At 34.7% G+C, this 17,457-nt stretch overlaps 1 pseudogene; it reads right to left on the bottom strand.

Moving 5' to 3' along the window:
- Positions 1-8,500: 8,500 nt before the first annotated feature.
- On the bottom strand, positions 8,501-9,301 carry LOC118609363 (annotated as a pseudogene).
- Between the last annotated feature and the right edge of the window lie 8,156 nt (positions 9,302-17,457).

Below are 17,457 nucleotides of genomic sequence, written 5' to 3'. Positions count from 1 at the left end.
CCTATAAGTTAAGCTCAAATTTTAGTTAAATAAAATAATATATAAAACACTTAGACCAGTGCCTGATGAGTAAGTGTTTAACGAATACTGGCTAATATCTTCACCGTTGTTACAATAGTCTCATAACCTGTCTCTCTGGTTATACTTTTGTTATCTCCCAATAGTTGTTTTACACAGAGTCTAGAGTGATCATGTTTAAACCCAAATCTTATTATTATATTATAGCCTTGTTTATATCTCTTCCCAATGTGTTTACAATGAAACACAATCTTTACCTTGGTCTGTAATACACAGCACGACCCTATCCTGCCCCTGTTTCCAACTGCAGCTCTAGCTACTGCCCAAGACATACGTCCAGTACATGGGCTTCTTTAAGTTCCTTCTATGTCAATCTCTTTTCTGCCTTAGGGTCTTTGCATCTGCTGTTTCCTCTACTAAGAAAGGCCTCTTCCTTCAACCCTCTTCTTGCATGACTAGATTTATCTTTAGGTCTCTGTTTAAATATTTCTTTCTCAGAAAGTCTATTCCTGACTACCTCGTTCATTCATTCATTCAACAAGTATTTATTGAGTACCTACTCTATGCCGGGCACTACTGTAGTCCTAAAAGAGAAAGAAAAACAACCATCTTGATAAAGAGGCAACAGTCCTTATCTTTATAGAAACTATACATGAGTAGAGAGACAGAAAAACAAAATACGTAAGCAGATTATATGTATGTGCATGTGTGTATGAGAACATAAAGTTGAGAAAGAGATAAGGAGTGCTGAAATAGAATGATTGCTATTTCTAATAGGTCAGAAAAGACCTCTTTAAGCAAGGGATTTGCTTTGAGCAAAGACCTGAAATATATCCAACAGTCCCATGCCACTCTATATTCTGCATTTCAGTCTCTTGTGTTTTTATCCCCTTAGAGCTACTTATTAAAATTGATAATCATTTATCTTTTTTTTGTCATTTTTCACTACTAGATTGTAAATTAATGGGGACAGAATTGTATCTGTTGTATTCACTTATGTTCCCACCATGTAATACTGTACCAATGCATAAAAAGTATCCAGTATATATTTATTTAATAAACATGTGAAGCTGTTTATTATTACTTAACCAAAAATTAGGAATCAGAATTATCTTGAATGCAACCAATCATATTGAAATGAAATAAAATGCCGTGTATGAAAGTACATTACATAAAAGGGCAAAGTGAATTGTAATTGATTGACATGTAAGCTCTCTCATACTTTTAGGATAGAAATGGGGCATAATAAATAACTTGTTTACTATCTTAGCACTTCATCATATTACAACAGAGAGCAAAAGCAGAACCATATTCCACCTATGAACCTCTGATGTCTGTATCTCCCCCACCTCCCCTTCCAAATGTAAACAAAAGAAAAGGAGCACCCACTAAATCCTCTAGGTCTATCTCGCTTTCTCCAGTGAGTGCCTAAGTTACTGGGAAGATTAAGACTAAACTGTGAAGCACATTCAAAATCTAGACCTGAGGTAACCCTATCTTTGGATATACTGGCCTGTAGCTAGACTACCAGCCATGACAAGGCTTCTGAGAGCGTTGTACCCAGTACTGGCAGGGTGTGTGGCATGTGTGCCCCACAGAGCTATCACTTCTTATAAACAGCTCCAACTTCTCTGAGGTTTGTGCTACAGGCCTTTTTCTTAGACTCCATCGTTCTCCCCAGAGGCAGAGTCTTGGGAATTAGAGAAAATCCAACTAACATGCTAGTGTTATTCTAAGAAAGGCCAAAAAGACAAATTAAGAAGTTCTAGTCCAATAAGTCAGGGAAGTACAGTGTCTTGTAAATTATTCTAATGGATGTATTCAGAAAGAATACTTATAAATTAATTTAGATTACAGAGGAAAAATGACCTAGCAAATTGGATTCCAGGTGGAGTGGGAGGTTCACATTTTGGTCAGTGCTCTGCTAGAGACTTGAGATATGTGCAATATTGTTCTACTTCATGCTTCTTTGATTACTAAGGATATTAAATCTTGCATAATTTTATTTACTGACCATGTGTATTTTCTTTTTTGTAAATTCTCTGTCTATATTTTTGTCTATTTATATATTGGGGGTCTAGAGTGTTTCTTATTCATTTAAATAAATGTTTTGTATTTTTTTATGTTTTATTTTTTTTGTATTTTTTAATATGCAGAGGTTTTACATTTTATCAATTTGTAATATAGATTTTAGGGAATTGTGATTTATCTTGTACAAAGTTTGCGCATTAATTAAGACAAAAATAATCCTTAGCAAAATTTGGTCTTTTATCCAGGCACGTGCTATATAGTTACATTTCTTTTTTCTTTTAAGTAAACTTTTTATTTTGAGACAATTATGGATGGACATTTAGTTGTAAGAAAGAATACAGAGATCATGTGCACGGTTTACCCAGTTTTTGCCAGTGGTAACATCTTGTAAAACTATAGTACAATATCACAAACAGAATACTGACCTTGATACGTTCAAGTTGCAGAACATTCCATCACCAGGAAGGTCCTTTGGGTTGCCCTTTTATATCCACAACCACTCTCTCCCACTCATATCCCCTCCCTCACCCCTCACAACCACTAATCCGTTGTTTATTTCTACAATTTTGGCATTTAAAAAATATTACAAATGGAATTATATAGTATATAACCTTTTAAGATTAGCTTTCTTCATATAACATAATTTTCTGAAGACTTATTCAAGTTGTTCTGTGTATTCATAGTTTATTCTTTTAAAATGTTTCTGTGTAGAAAACCATGCATTTTCCTTTTCTACCTATATATCTTTTGTTTCCCATTTTCCTGAACTCAGGAAGAAGGCATTCAATCTTGTACTATCAAGGATAATGTTAGCTGTAAGTTTTTTGTATGTGCCCTTTATCAAGTTGAGGAAGTTTGCCTATTTTAAAAAATTTTATTTATTTTAAATTTATTTTTCAATTAAAGTTGACATACAATATTATATTATTTTCAGGAGTACACCATAGTGATTAGACATTTATGTATCTTATGAAGTGATTGATTACCTTGATAAATCTAGTACCCATCTGGTACCATACACAGTTATTACAATATTATTGGCTATATTCCCTAGTCTGTACTTTATAATGCCATGACTATTTTTTGTAGCTAGTAGTTTGTACTTAATCCCTTTGACCTTTTCCTCCCCATCCCCTAATCTGCCTTCCATCTTGTGACCATCTTATTTGTTTATTTTGTTTTTTAGATTCCACATATAAATGAAATCATATGGTTTTTGTCTTTCTCTGACTTATTTCACTTAACATAATACCTGCTAAATCCATGCTTTTGTTCTTATTTTTCTGAGAATTTTTATCATGAATGAGGATTGAATTTTGTTAAATACTTTTTCTGCATTGATTAAAATGATGTTGTTGGGTTCCATATTATTACCAGTTTTTCTGTCCAGTTATTCTATTAATAGTTGACTAAGGAGTGATGAAGTTTCCAACTATAATGAGTAGGTTTCCATTTATCTTTTCGGGTCTAACAATTTTATCTCACATCTTTTCCAATTCTGTTGTTTGCTGTACACTCATTTATGATTGCTGTGTCTCTTGAGCAAATTGACAGGTTTACTATTACAAAATGTCTCTCTTTGTTTTTGGTAATTGTCTTTGTTCTCGTTTCCTTAATATTAATATAGCACTTCCTGCTTTCTTCTGATTTATGTTTTCCTATTTCTTTTTCCTTCCTTTTACTTTCAACCTGACTATATCATTATCTTTGAAGTGAGTTTCGTTTAAACAGTATATAGTGCATCATGGTTTTTTTCATTCATTCTTCCAATCTTTGTCTTTTAAGTGGTTGCTTTAGTTATTACATTATATGTACACAACTTATCATAGTCTACTGGTATGTCATTTTACCAAATATTTCATGTTCTTTTACTCCCCCTCATTATAATATAATTGTCTCAAATTTGCCCTCTACACATAACTAGAACCACACCAGACAATGTTATAATTTTTGTTTTGACATCAATCATCATTTAGAGAACTCAAGGGGAGAAGTTAAACCTATTGTATATACCCAAATTTTGCGTACTATCTTCTTTCTTCTTTACTGCAATTCCAAGACTTCTATTGTCATTTCCTCTCCTTTTAGAGAACTTCACTAAGCCATTCTTTTAGGTATGCTGGTGACAAATTCTTTTTTCTTTCATCTGTGAATGTTTTTGTTTTTCCTTTATCCCTGAAGGACATTTTCACAGTGTATAAAATTCTGTATTGACAATTGATTTCTTTCAGCACTTGAAAATTATTGTGCTACTTACTCTTTCTTGTCACGTCCCTGGTTTCTGATGAGAAATCTACTGTCACTCTAACTGTTTTCCTCCAATAAGTACTGTATATTTTTCTCTGGTTACTGTCCATATTTTTTACTTTACTTTAGTGTTCAGAGATTTAATTATGATGCATTTTGATGAGAATTTATTTGATATATCCTATTTAGGGTTTGTTTAGTTTCTCAAATGTAGGTTTAAGTCTCATAAAATGTGATAAATTTTCAGCCATTATTTCTTTGACTACTTTTTCAACTCCTCCTCCTTTTCTCTTCCCTTTCCAGAAATACATTGATATGAATGTGTGATTTTTTATTATAGTTCCAAAGCACAAGGCTCTTCATTTTTATAGTCTATTTTTACTCTATTGTACATTGAGTAATTTCTATTGTTCTATTTTCCTGTACACTAATTCTTTCCTGTCTCATTTGTTCTGCCATTGGGCTGAATTTACTGAAGTTTGCATTTCAGTTATTGCAGTTTCTTTATTGGTGATTCTTTATAAATTTGTTTCTTTTCTAAGACTGTGCTTTTTCATTTGTTTCAAGCAAGTTCATACTAGCTTGTTGTAGATTATTACCATGGCTACTTTAAAATCTTTGTCAGATAGTTCTAACATCTTTGTCATCTCAGTACTGGTGGCTATCAATTGTCTTTTTTGCATTCCGTTTGAGATTTCTCTCATTCATGACATGACTAGTAATTTTTTATTTAATCACAAACACTTTGCATTATCAGATGCTGATTTTTATTTAAACCTCTATTTTAGCTAACTTTGTTTAATATTACTCTGGCAGTAGAAGGTGAAGCACTACCATAGTTTTACAAGGCAGAGATAAAAGTCCAGGATTCCCATTCAGCCTCGTTTGCACCTAAGGTGGTGATAGGTTCCTTGTTATTGTTGGACAGGCTTCAAGTCCAGCTCCTCCCATTGTCTCCACTGACACTGTGGTGAAGGTGGCCTCATTACTAAAGGGTGATGGTGAATGTCCTGCTTTTCCACTAGACTTATTCTAATATTATCCATTAAGGAGGAGAAGAAATTCTTCATTAATGCTGGATAGGTATTGAAGCCAGACTTCCCCGGTGGTCTCCCCTAACACTGAAGGTAGAGCCTCTTTACTTCTCTGTAGGCATGAAAATTGCAGCTTTTTCCTTTGACACTATTTCTGTAAGGATGTTGGGGCACCTTACTCCAATCTCTTAGTGTGGAAGTCTGGACTTTTTATTTGGTATTTATAGACGTGGATAGGGCCACTATTTTGTTGTGTTTGGCTGCCCCTATCCTGATCTTTGTTTATAGACAGCAGACTTTTATTGGGAATGGATTTTTTTGTCTATGCACTTGGCATTCCCTGGTTGCCAGCTTTTTTAGTTCCACAAGTGGGATACAAGAGACAAAAACCTACCAAAGAAAAAGCAACAACAACAACAACAACAACAACAACAACAAAACCCCACTAATGTAACTCATATTCCTCAGGTCCTGAGATCCTTATCCTCTCTACCATTTTTCTGTCTTTCAGAGTTTTCTATGTTTGTCTTATATAGAATGTCCAGGATTTTTAGTTATAAGTAGAGGGAAGAACAGAAAGAAGTACATCTACTTCATATTCCCTGAGGTAAAAGTCATTAAGTCTTTTTTTTATTTCTTTCAGTTGGTTTGTAGGTATTTTCCTTTTATTTTATAGGTGCCACATGGTTCTTGCTATGTTCACTCTTAAGTTTATAGTTATGTATATAGTTACTATTTCTAAAGGATCTAGAACACTTGAATCCTCTACCAGTTCTCAATTTCTCTGAAATTGCAAGGAGAGTCCCTAGAAGCACTTATATGTATGAAAAACATTCCAGATAAAATCACATTTTAGTATTAACTGAGGTTCTGGTGAATTGGCTTGAATGTATGTGGATTTTAAAAATAGTAGTTGTCTAATCATGGTTTCATTAAGCATAGGGTAGGAACATAGACCCTGGAATCAGATAACTGGCTCCTCAATTTTATAGCTAAGTGACCATGAGAAAGTTATTGAATGTCTGAGTGCCTAAATTTATTCACCTATAAAATGGAGATGCACGAATACTACCGGAAAGAAATCTGCTGTCATCCAAATTGTTTTTTCTCAATAGGAAGGTGTCAATTTTTTCTAGTTGCTTTTCAGATTTTTATTTTGCCTTTAGTTTTCATAAATTTAATTATGATGTGTCTTGGTAAGGATGGGATTTTTTTTTTGTTTATCCTGTTTGGAATTCTCTCAGCTTCTTGACCCTGTAGATTTAAGTCCACAGTAGGACTGTGTTAACATGTACATAACATTTACAAGAGTGTCTGCCTCATAGGAGCCAGATAAGTGTTAGCCATTAATATTAATATTATTAATACCTCCTTTCGTCAAGATAAAAACTAAAGAAATATGAAGTATGGACTTTAGTTAATAATAATATATCAATAGTAGTTAATTAACTGTAATTAATATATCATGCTAAAGTAAAATGTCAATAATAGAGAAAAACTGGCTTTGGTGTATATATGGGAATGCTCTGTATTAACTTTGCGATATTTTTCTGTAAATCTAAAACTATCTAAAACAAAAAGTTTACTTTAAAAAATGCTTATGGGATAAATAAGTTAGTGGAAGGAACAAAATAGAAAACAAGGATAGAGATAAAAATTTGTGTAATGAAGAAAACTTTGTGGTAACTTATTTGGTTAGTTTTAAAATACAGACTAGAATTACTTATTCTTTTTTCTTGCAAAAATAGATGCAAAAAGAAGACAAAAATGTGGACACTGTGTAACTAAGCCAGCATGTGGCCAATAGTACTGATTTCAGTTAATAACTTAAAATCACAATAATCAGTCCAGGGCCAATGAGCCAGCTATTGGAATGATTTTTCCAATAGAATAATTGTCTTAATTCATAACAGGGAAATTCTTTGGCGGGAGGTGGGGGTGGGGGGGAGTGGGGGTGGTGGTGGGGGGACATGTGTGGTTAGAGTGGTAAATAGACCCACTGAAATTATTAATTAGTTTATACAGACAGCTATGACCAAAAAAGCACAGAAATAACTGGCTTGAATTAGGGAAATGAATGAAAAAAGGCTATGAAAAATTTTTCTCAATTGTGTTGATTTAATTACTAAAAGGTATTTCTGTTTTTAGTTTATTTTGCTATAGAACTATCATAAAGCAATGCATTTGTCATCTAATTGTTAATTGCTTTTCATAATATGGTTAAATAATATCAACTTTTGACATTTACAGATGCTTCCCAGTAATCTGATGATGATATGCTACTTCGCATTGTTTCTTTTCTTATTTTAGAAGGCGTTTTTACATGCTTAATGATTTGCTTTTGCTAATTGAAATAAATTTACTTTTCCTACCTTATATTTACTTATTATCAAAATATTAAAAAATAGAAGAAAGCTACCCATAATCTAATCATATTAATTTTTAAAATGTATTTCCTAGTAAGCTTATTTATTTTTTATTTTTGAACTATAATTATGGCTATATGTATATTTAATCTGTGTCCTACTTAAGAGCTCATGACAAGCATTTTAGCATGCTGTTTAAAATGTTTAATAATCACTATTTTAAGTTATGTGAAATATTAAATCAGTTGTTATATTATGATTTACTAATTTATTAACCTATTGGATATGTCCATTATTTCAGAGATATTTTATTCACCCATATACATTCCAATTCTGGAAGACAAGAATAAACCCATTTTTTGGTCTCTGTATGGGATGTGACTATAGCAGTCTTATATTTGAAAACCAGGAAAGAAACAATTGAGGTCCAAACAGTTAAATATGAAGGTCTAAAATATAAAGATTTTTTTTTAACTGCCACATTTATTCTCAATCCCTTTCATCTCTCCTAGCATTCCAAAGATTAAACACATGTCTGGTTAGCTATACAGTCAGCCCTCTGTATCTCTGGGTTCCATATCCACAGATTGAAAATATTAGAAAAAGAAATGTTACGTTGCTACTGACATGTACTATGTAGTTAAGCATTTGTACTGAACATGTACAGCCTTTTTTCCTTGTCATTATTCCCTAAGAAATATAGTAAAAAAATTATTTACATAACATTTACATTATATTAGGTATTATAAGTAATCTAGAGATGATTTAAAGTATATGGGAGGGTGTATATAGATTATATGCAAATACTAGACCATTTTACATAAGGAACTTGAGCATCTATGGATTTCGTTGTCAGTAGGGGCCCTGGAACCAATCTCCTGTGGACACCAAGGAACTATTGTATAACACAGTAGCAAATACACTGCATTCTGGACATTACGAGGCAATTGCCTATAAGACTAGGCCTCAGACTTCAGCCCCATTTTCTCACAGGATATCATTACTATTGGGAGAATTGTTATCTGAGCAACCTCTAAGCCATGCTTATAGTCCAAGACTGAGTTTATGACAATATTGGTGGGGCAAGAGCAGGAGTGGTAACAAACTCTAAGTCAGGAAACTAAATCAGTTAGTTTTCTAGCAAGCCAAGGGATAACCTTCTCAAAGTTGTGGTTACTTCTGGTAAAGTTACTAAAGATTGTTCTTTCATTGGAAGACTATAGTTCTTGTCTTAATTTTCCATTATTTAATAGCCACTATGTTGCCATGCAATACTATGGAGATGTTTTCACATACTCCTACCAGATCTCTATGCCGCTTTGGCATATACTTGTAACTCTTGGTGTTGTTACATCGAACATTGTAATGGCACACTGCACTTAGAAATAATTGCCATTTCTCAGGCTACCAAATATGTGTCTGACAAATTGAATTTAAAAGGTCTGCTGTTGATTTGAAACACAGTATGATGAACCTCAATAAGTGCAACTAGGTACTCCTCAAATTCAAGAGTCAAACAACACTTTGAAAATACAGTTTTACCAGTACTGCCGTCACCAAGCAATATATGTTTAAAGAGAACTTGGGTTCTCCTTGGGCAGCCATCACGTTAGTTCTTCCAGAAGTGTCTTTGTTTCTGACCTGGCTGAGCCAAAATCCTTTTTCTGTTTGTTTGCTTGTTTATTTTTATATAATCTCAGTGATGAAATGAAAGCACTTAAAATGCTTAACATATCAAATATTGTAGCATAAAAATGCTTTTGAATTAATAATGTGAAACTTTATTTTGAATTAAAAACAATTCTCTGTTTCTATATGTTTTCGTTTGTCTCATTCACTTGTAGATACAGATAACAGTTCAGTGGTTACCAAAGGGAAAAGGAGGAGGAGAGGAGGTGGAGAAAGGTAAGGGGGTAAAATACATGGTGACGAAAGGAGATTTGACTCTGGGTGGCAAACATGCAATGCAATATACAGATGATGTATTATCGAATTTTATTAACCAATGTCACCTTGCTAAATTTAATAATAAAAAAATTCTCCAATTCATAAATGGATACCTAAGGAGTCTATTCATTTATTCATAGCATGTTTATTCAGAACCTACTATGTGCCAGGCCCTATTCTAATTTTTAGTAACAAAGCAGATGAAAATTCTTGCATTCATGGAACATCTTTTTATAGCCTAGGATTGATGCCTTCTGAGATGGAGTTGGTAATGCCTGGAAGATCACTACTACTGGAAAAGGAACCTTGACTGTAGCAGTGAAACTCCTTATATTTCTCCTCGGGCTTCACTTCTGCTTAGATAGAGTGAGCAGATACTGAAATACCAGAGGATTCATTAAGAGCTTTTAAAATAAGAGGAAAAATCTATGGAACAGAGTCTCCTGAGGCAGAGACCTGTGAGCAAGTGCCAAATTTTGTGCATGTTGAGAGCAGGGAAGCTTGAGGGCCACAGGAAGCAAGGAAGTTACTTAAAAAAAATGGATACACGAAAAGGTAAGACTGAGTTGGGTATACTCTACAAAACACACTGCCATGTAAAAAAGAAAGAAATAAGGCTTAATTTTCACTGAGATCTGGATGCAGACCATAGTTTTAAATCAGAGCAAAAGTAATACCAGAGTAGAAGCAGAAGTCAGAATATTGTTTTATGGCTGGTTTAGAACTGTAAGTCACTTAGATTTTTTGAATTTTGTTTTAATTTTTTTTTTTTTTTTGGTGTGTGTGGGTCACTAATAACCAGTATGTCAGAAACTAAAAAAATGCCACTGAGAGTGAGGAAGGTTTATGGAAAGCTAAGGGTCCAATACCTTTGAAGGAGATCTTTTAATCCAACATGAGCGATCACTAAATTTCAACAGTTTATACTATGCTTTATAGTGCACTTCAAGAATTAGAGCCACGGCTTTGTAATTATTCTGAGTCTTGTCTGGATGAAAATAAGGAATTCACTTGGGAGCCAAGCAAACACTGTATGGGGAATTCAAAAGAGAGTCTAGAAGAAAAGAAAATAGATTAATTTTGTTGAAAAAAGACAGAAACCAGAGGAAGAAAAGAACTAGGGTATAGGATAGAAACAGAACACATTAACTTGGAGTCCTTGAAAAGCTAGTCTCTCATCACATACTTGAAGTTGTCACTTGGACCATTTACCACAGTTGTGTTGAAAGAAGACAAGGGAAAGAATAGGTTGCAAAAAGGGGCTTGGGAAAGTTAGGAAAATAAGGAGCTTCTATATTCTTTTGTCATTAAATATTAGAGTTTGGTTGGAATGAAGCAAGACGAACTGTGAACCTGGTTAAATAAAAGGAAATGAAATAAAGTATGGCTTGCTGTTTAGCTGCAAGTTTGCCTGTAGGACATGCATTACCAACATAATGCTCTTCTGCCAGAATACAGGAAGAATCTATGAATTTATGCTCGCTGCATATGGTTTGGCTTTCTCCCTCTATTATTTATATCTTAACACATTAAGAGATGTTTTTGTTATGTGCTAGTGAGTTTTTTGCCCCTTTAGATGGGGACAACTTCAATCAATTTTCCTTAAAATTTGAAGTGAAAAACTATAAGGCATGAATAAATTTATTCTGAGTTATACCAGCTGTCAGTCTTAATGATCTAAATATGCATCCTAAAATTGTGAAGAAGAATTTTGGAAAGGACTATGCCTGTAAAACATTGAGTTGAACAAAAATCTTTCTGATTTCTCCCCTAAGGAGGCAGCTTTTTAATGGTGATCTCAAACTGGGAAAGATAGAAATGGTATTCTGGCTCATCAATATCATGTGGCTTCAAATATTAGCTGGGCATGGAGTGACGTAATCACTAGATATCATCTGAAACAAGAGTTTTTTCTGGATCCTTACAGGCTCACTATGACCTAAATTACACACACACACACACACACACACACACACACACACACACACACACTTTCCAATGACATCAGTCAAAACTTCCTGTGAGCAACTGGGAAGGAGACTTGGCCTAGAAGTCCAAGAAACCCAACCTGAGATTATAAACCATACTCATTCCTAGTGCTTTGCAATTGATTCAATGTCCAATGAAATTATCATTATCCTTGGTTCCAAAAGCAAACTGAAGGGAGAATTCAATTAGGAAGGAGAAACATTTTGTTGAAAAAAAAGTGACATGACTCGGTGAGAATATTTCAGAAGGGTCCAAAAGACATGGGATCCAAAGGTGCTGTTCCCAAGATCTGTCAGGTTACCTGGAAACAGACATTCCGTATAGCTATAGATAGTGACTGAAAATAAGTAGGAGTCTGGGGATGGAAATGAAGAAATACTAACACATCCTCTTTCCTTTGGTCTCATTTTTTCCCCTGAAACCAAAGTTTTATTTGCTATTTGGCTCAAGGAGCAGAATAGGACAGAGGAAGTCACAGCGCACTTCCATTTCTTGTAGAGTTTCCAGTCCCATGTCAGTAGAGCTGAACCTTGGATGGCCTAGCAACATCCCTACAGAGGTCTGCTTGGCAGAAAGAGGGAAGGAACTTGTGTTGGAGGACAGCCTTCTGTAGCTCTCAGCCCACAAGCTGTCCATCCCCTCTAACCCCTGTCAGTACTACAATGGAGAGAACAAGATAAAAAATACTCCCCTCCTCATCAAAAAGACAATTTTATGTACAACAGGCACTAGATGGTGCCTTCTTGGCCAAAGTTCAGGCTGGCTAAAGAAATTTATCTGCAACAAAACAACAAAAAATAGTTGCTTGTGACTTGAATAGTGGGTGGTCTAAGTCTATGTACACAACAGCTTCTCCATGACTGATAGATGTCACAATTAGTACATTATTGGGGCAGTTATATGGAAATATTCTTTAAAGATAAGACAGTTTAGAGTCACCATCACTGACACATCAGAATGCTTGTCTCTACAAGATTTTGAATTGTGTTACAATGTGAAATCATTTAATTGCCAAAATTTATTGACTTTTTGAAAATAGAGTTCTGAATCACAGAGTGCTAAAAGAGAATTGCCTGTAGTATAACAAGCTATTCTTAAAGGTAGCCAAGAAGAGAATTCAGATCTCCTGTTGGCTATTCCAGGCTTCATGATTCACCTTTGGTAGATGTAGTGCTTACGTTGGATTGCACACAAGTTGGCATGCAGTCCAGAAGAGTTTTGAACAGATTGTCCCGAGGTCATTTATGTTCTCAAGTAAGAATTCAACAGGATGTCTTTTGCTAACAAGTAAGAGATGTATGTGAGGGGAGTTAAGTTCCTCAAGATTATAGAGAAATCTATGAATATTCCTAGGCCTGCTGCCACATTTCAAACAGCCTTGCCTGAAGGCTTTGTTTTTTACTGAGGTAGCTTATAAGTCTTATCTGGGGAAATATCTAAGAAAACCAACTATTCTAGAGAATTCTGGGGCTTGCAAAGAATATCCACAATGGAATGGAAAGTCTACTTTCCAACTGAACTCCCACAGAACTTCTTGGGTTCTGAGCCTTATTTAAAAGAGCACAAGATGAAAAGAAAAGTGTAGACAGTCTCTCTTTTTTTAAGGGCTAAGCAATATGAGAAATAAAATGAGGGAAGAGAAACTATAATACATTTTTAAAATGAAATATTTAAATCTTGGTTCAATGGAAATATTTAAAGTAAAAGACACATAGAATGCAAATCACATGGCACCAGGAGTAGGGAATAAATACAGATGAATGAGATAGCATCACTTAGTGGTTACAACTGCAGATTCTGAAGTCAGACAGACTTGGAATCCCCGTTCTGTCATTCATTAGATGTGTGGTCTTAAGAACATTACTTAAGACCCTTTCACCCAAGTTTTTCATTTATTAAAATAAGAGAATAACAAACCCATCTCATAGATGCTCATGAGGCTTTCCAATAAAATGATGTATGTACATAACTAGGTATGAAGCCTGGCACAAGTTAAGTGATCAACAAATGTTGGTGAAAGTTGTCTTAAGATAAAGTAGTCAGAGCTTGTAGAAAAGTTTCTTTCCATTGATCCTTGTTCTCATACCATAAGTTCTGACCCAATCACTACTAAGACCACTCTCCACAGGCTTCATTATCTTCTTCCTTTGTAGGTTTGTGCTGGAATGTTTTGAAAGTTCTGTCTAGGGATGCTTTAGTGAAAGGAGGAATTAAATTCACCTAAAAAGTGAAAAGAAAGCACTTGATTTGATTCCTCTCCCGACTACCTCTGTCACTTCTTCACTAGTTCTTTAACTTCAAGATCTATATTACACTGATTATTCCCTGTTCTTCCAATCTGTCTATGACTTTTTGTTTCCATTTCCTTTGTGATCTAGATAAGAACTATGGATCATTACTTTAAACTCTCTCTGTGTATCCTTTAGTTTTTTACCCTCTGTATAAAACCCAGATGAACATTTTCAAGTTCAGGGGAAGAGAGAAAGGAAATGACAGAGGCCACAATTAATGCATTATTAGGAATATGGAAAAACAATTAGATAGGGGCCATACTAGAAATAGAAAGTACACTCTAACACTCTCCTATAATCTAGGCAAGAAAGAGAAGAGAAGGTCGTGAGACATAAAGCACAAGGATAAGATTCTAGGGACATCAAAGAAGTGAAATTATAAGACTTTGTTTCTAGTTTTTGCAGCTGGATAGTGGCCAGCCATTTACTACAATCAGTAACAGAGAGAATAGACTTTGGTTAAAAGGATAGGATTCACTTTAGCTAAGAATTTGAAGTCCTTGTGGAGCCTACAAATAAAGCTTTTCATGAGTTCAGTAGAGAGCTGTGGCATACCTTGGTGACTTGGGAGTCATCAGCATGCAAGTAGTAATTGGAGCCATGGGGTTTAATTAACCTGAAAAAGGAAAATATCTTGAGAAAGAAAAGGGGAGACCCAAGGATCAGAACAGAAGAGTCCATTAAGGAAATATGTCAAGAAGCCAAGGGAAAAGAGAGAATAAAAAACTGAGTAATGAGCAGACCAAATGCTACAGAGAGGTCAAGAAAGATAAGAATAGAAAATGTCTTTTGGATTTAACAATAAAGAGTTTATTATTGACTGGTGAGAATGTGCAATCACCTTTAGGGGGTGAAAACCAGGTATACAATTGTTTTAAAAGTGAATGTAACATAATAAAATGAAAAATTGTACAGATTGCTATTCAATAAGCTTGGCGATAAAAAGAGGACAGTAAGGAGACAGTGCATGGATAAGGAATTATTTTAAAAGTGGCAATAACTTGAGTATGTTTAGATTTTGATAGGAAAATAAAGATGAGGAGAGATGAAAGATTTAGAAGAAGATGGAGTGAAGACTCCGAGAAGTGAGTGGGAATGGGAGCGATAGCACAGGCAGGAGATTATTAAAGACCGAAAAATATTTCTCTGTTGCTTCGATCAGAAAGGTAAGGATTATGGGTAAAAACAGATGTAGGCAAGTAGGTTGGTAGGATTTGAATTGGGAGCAGGGAATAGTTAAAATTTCTTCTCAATATCATCTATTTTTAATATCGGTTATTTTAATTTAGTGAAGGGAGAAAGTCAAGGTCAACAGTTAAAAGAGACTAGGGCAGAGGAGAAGGAAAATGAAAATGAGAACTGGATAAGACTGGCAACTGTAGATGTGTAATTTCAGATTCTCAGCTCTGCCTTCATAACAGAATCACCTGGGGGAACTTCAAAAAATACATAGTCCCAGTTTCAACCTAGAGATGCTGATTTAATTGTTTGGGGCAGAAGTATTTTTTTTTTTTTTTTGAAAGCTCCCTGGGTGATTCTAACATGCAGACAGAATTCAGAAAGTTTTGTTTTATGATTTTTGTACCTGTAAGTTTCAGTAGTACAGATATAATTCAGTGAAGGCAGATGGTCGAAGTGACCAGAGTTGGAGTTTTTATGGACAAGTTCAGGGGAATGATAATGGAAAGATATTGAAGAGATGGTCTTAGAGTCTAGGCTGAGATGAGAAAATGGAGACATTAGGTAATAAAAAGACTAGAAAATAGAGAAGTTGAGGAGTGGTGAACACATAGAAAGAGTAAGGGAGTGATTGATCTGTACACAATAAAGAAGTAACATTCCTTTCTCACTTTTCTGATGACCTAAACACACGTCTTCAGAAACATGCCCTTAAAACTAATTTGTAAAGCTTTTCAGCACAAAACTATAAAAGAAATAGAAAACAAAGTTTATAAAGGAGAACTTGTTACTAGGTCAATGCTTAAAGTATGAAGGAGCAGAAAGTATAGGTGGTAGGGAAGAATTCCCCATTAAAAATATATGGTCTTTTACTCCTCATGTATTAGTCTAAGTTTATTAGTAACTAAGAATATTTAGCAAGTAAGAAAGTAATTGAAATCTTCAATTTTAGTGGTATTAGGGAATAATATAATTTTGAGATAATTCCTTCTCTGGAAGTAAATATATAAATAACTCTTTTGTCTATAGAGAGAATGCGATTAATAGAATTTAGGGCCTTATTAAATTATTAGAATGATCATAATTCATCTGCATATACTATAAGATTTTAAATAATGGAGGCCCCAGAATGAGATGAATGATAAACAAGGCAAAATGGACCTCAAGACAAAACCCATTTACTCTTATTTCGGTCAGAGTCTAGGGAAAAAATGAGAAGTGACAATAAGATCGAGAGAAAGCAGCAGAGGCCTTCGGATACTGCAGTAATGCAAAATAAAGTCTTGGTAATAGCCAGAAAGAAGAGAAAAAACTAGGAATGCAAAAGACTGAGCATTATTCATTGGAATTTTTTCCCATTGTTCTCACTCATTAAAACTGGCCCTGTTTTGTCTTCCTCTGAGACTGTTTGACTTGTAGATTCTGATGTCCTTTGAACTTTGTTCTCTGATAAAAGTTGGGCAAAAAACACATGCCACATGCAACTGTGGACCTGAGATTTGAGACTCCTGATAGTTCTGGGGAGAACTTCCTGCTTTGTGCTGAAAAAGGAAGACAACTGTTCAAACTGACCAGGAGGCAAAATATTTCCATAGTTAGTCATTAATATTTACTGAGACATCAATGAACTACGAGCTTTTTAGAGTCAAGAAATTTTGTAACAAATCCTGCATATCACCCCCATTAGGCTGACGGTGCAGACGGAAACATCCCATAGGATTGGTCTCCATCAGCACACTCCCACCAATATAGTTTCTGGAAAAAAGCAGTGTTTCTGTGTGTTCCTCCTCAAAAGATGTTGACTTGTGAATAGCCTGAAAGTAAACATATGGCAAATAGGGAGAATATGGTAGAGGTTTGCTTTTAACAATTTTTTCCACCCTACATTTCCCTCTGTTACTTTTTTCTTCCTTCTTGCAAATGAGGGACTATAAATGTAGTCATTTATGATTTAGAATTCTCTTTAATTTGAACACTTTTATCACGACGATAGTTTAAAGTGATTGAGGTCTGTATTACTTTTTTTTTCCCAATAGGCAGTTTCTCTGTGTTTTCATAAATTTATGGTGCTGCCCTCTTCTAACTGGCTGGCTTGTGTTGCATTCATGTGACCCAGATCATTCTTCCTCATAACTGAAATAAATAAAAGCTAAGATATGGTTCGAGAAATTTCAATTGGACCGCATATATTTGAAGGGAATTTTTGAGCCCAGAATATAAAGCCTGTCATGGTCTTAGGAGTCTGATGAGATAGAAAAATAGATCTGAGATCAATAATACTTCTTACGTCTAATACTAGACAACCAAGAGAGCTGACTCATGAGCTAGCTCAATATGGGAGGAAGACAGAGGTTG

This window comes from Rousettus aegyptiacus, unplaced genomic scaffold (assembly GCF_014176215.1).
Source record: "Rousettus aegyptiacus isolate mRouAeg1 unplaced genomic scaffold, mRouAeg1.p scaffold_m13_p_11, whole genome shotgun sequence".
In the NCBI taxonomy this organism is placed as follows: domain Eukaryota; kingdom Metazoa; phylum Chordata; class Mammalia; order Chiroptera; family Pteropodidae; genus Rousettus; species Rousettus aegyptiacus.
The sequence above is the reverse complement of the archived record's forward strand: the minus strand, read 5'-3'. Positions and strand labels throughout refer to the sequence as shown.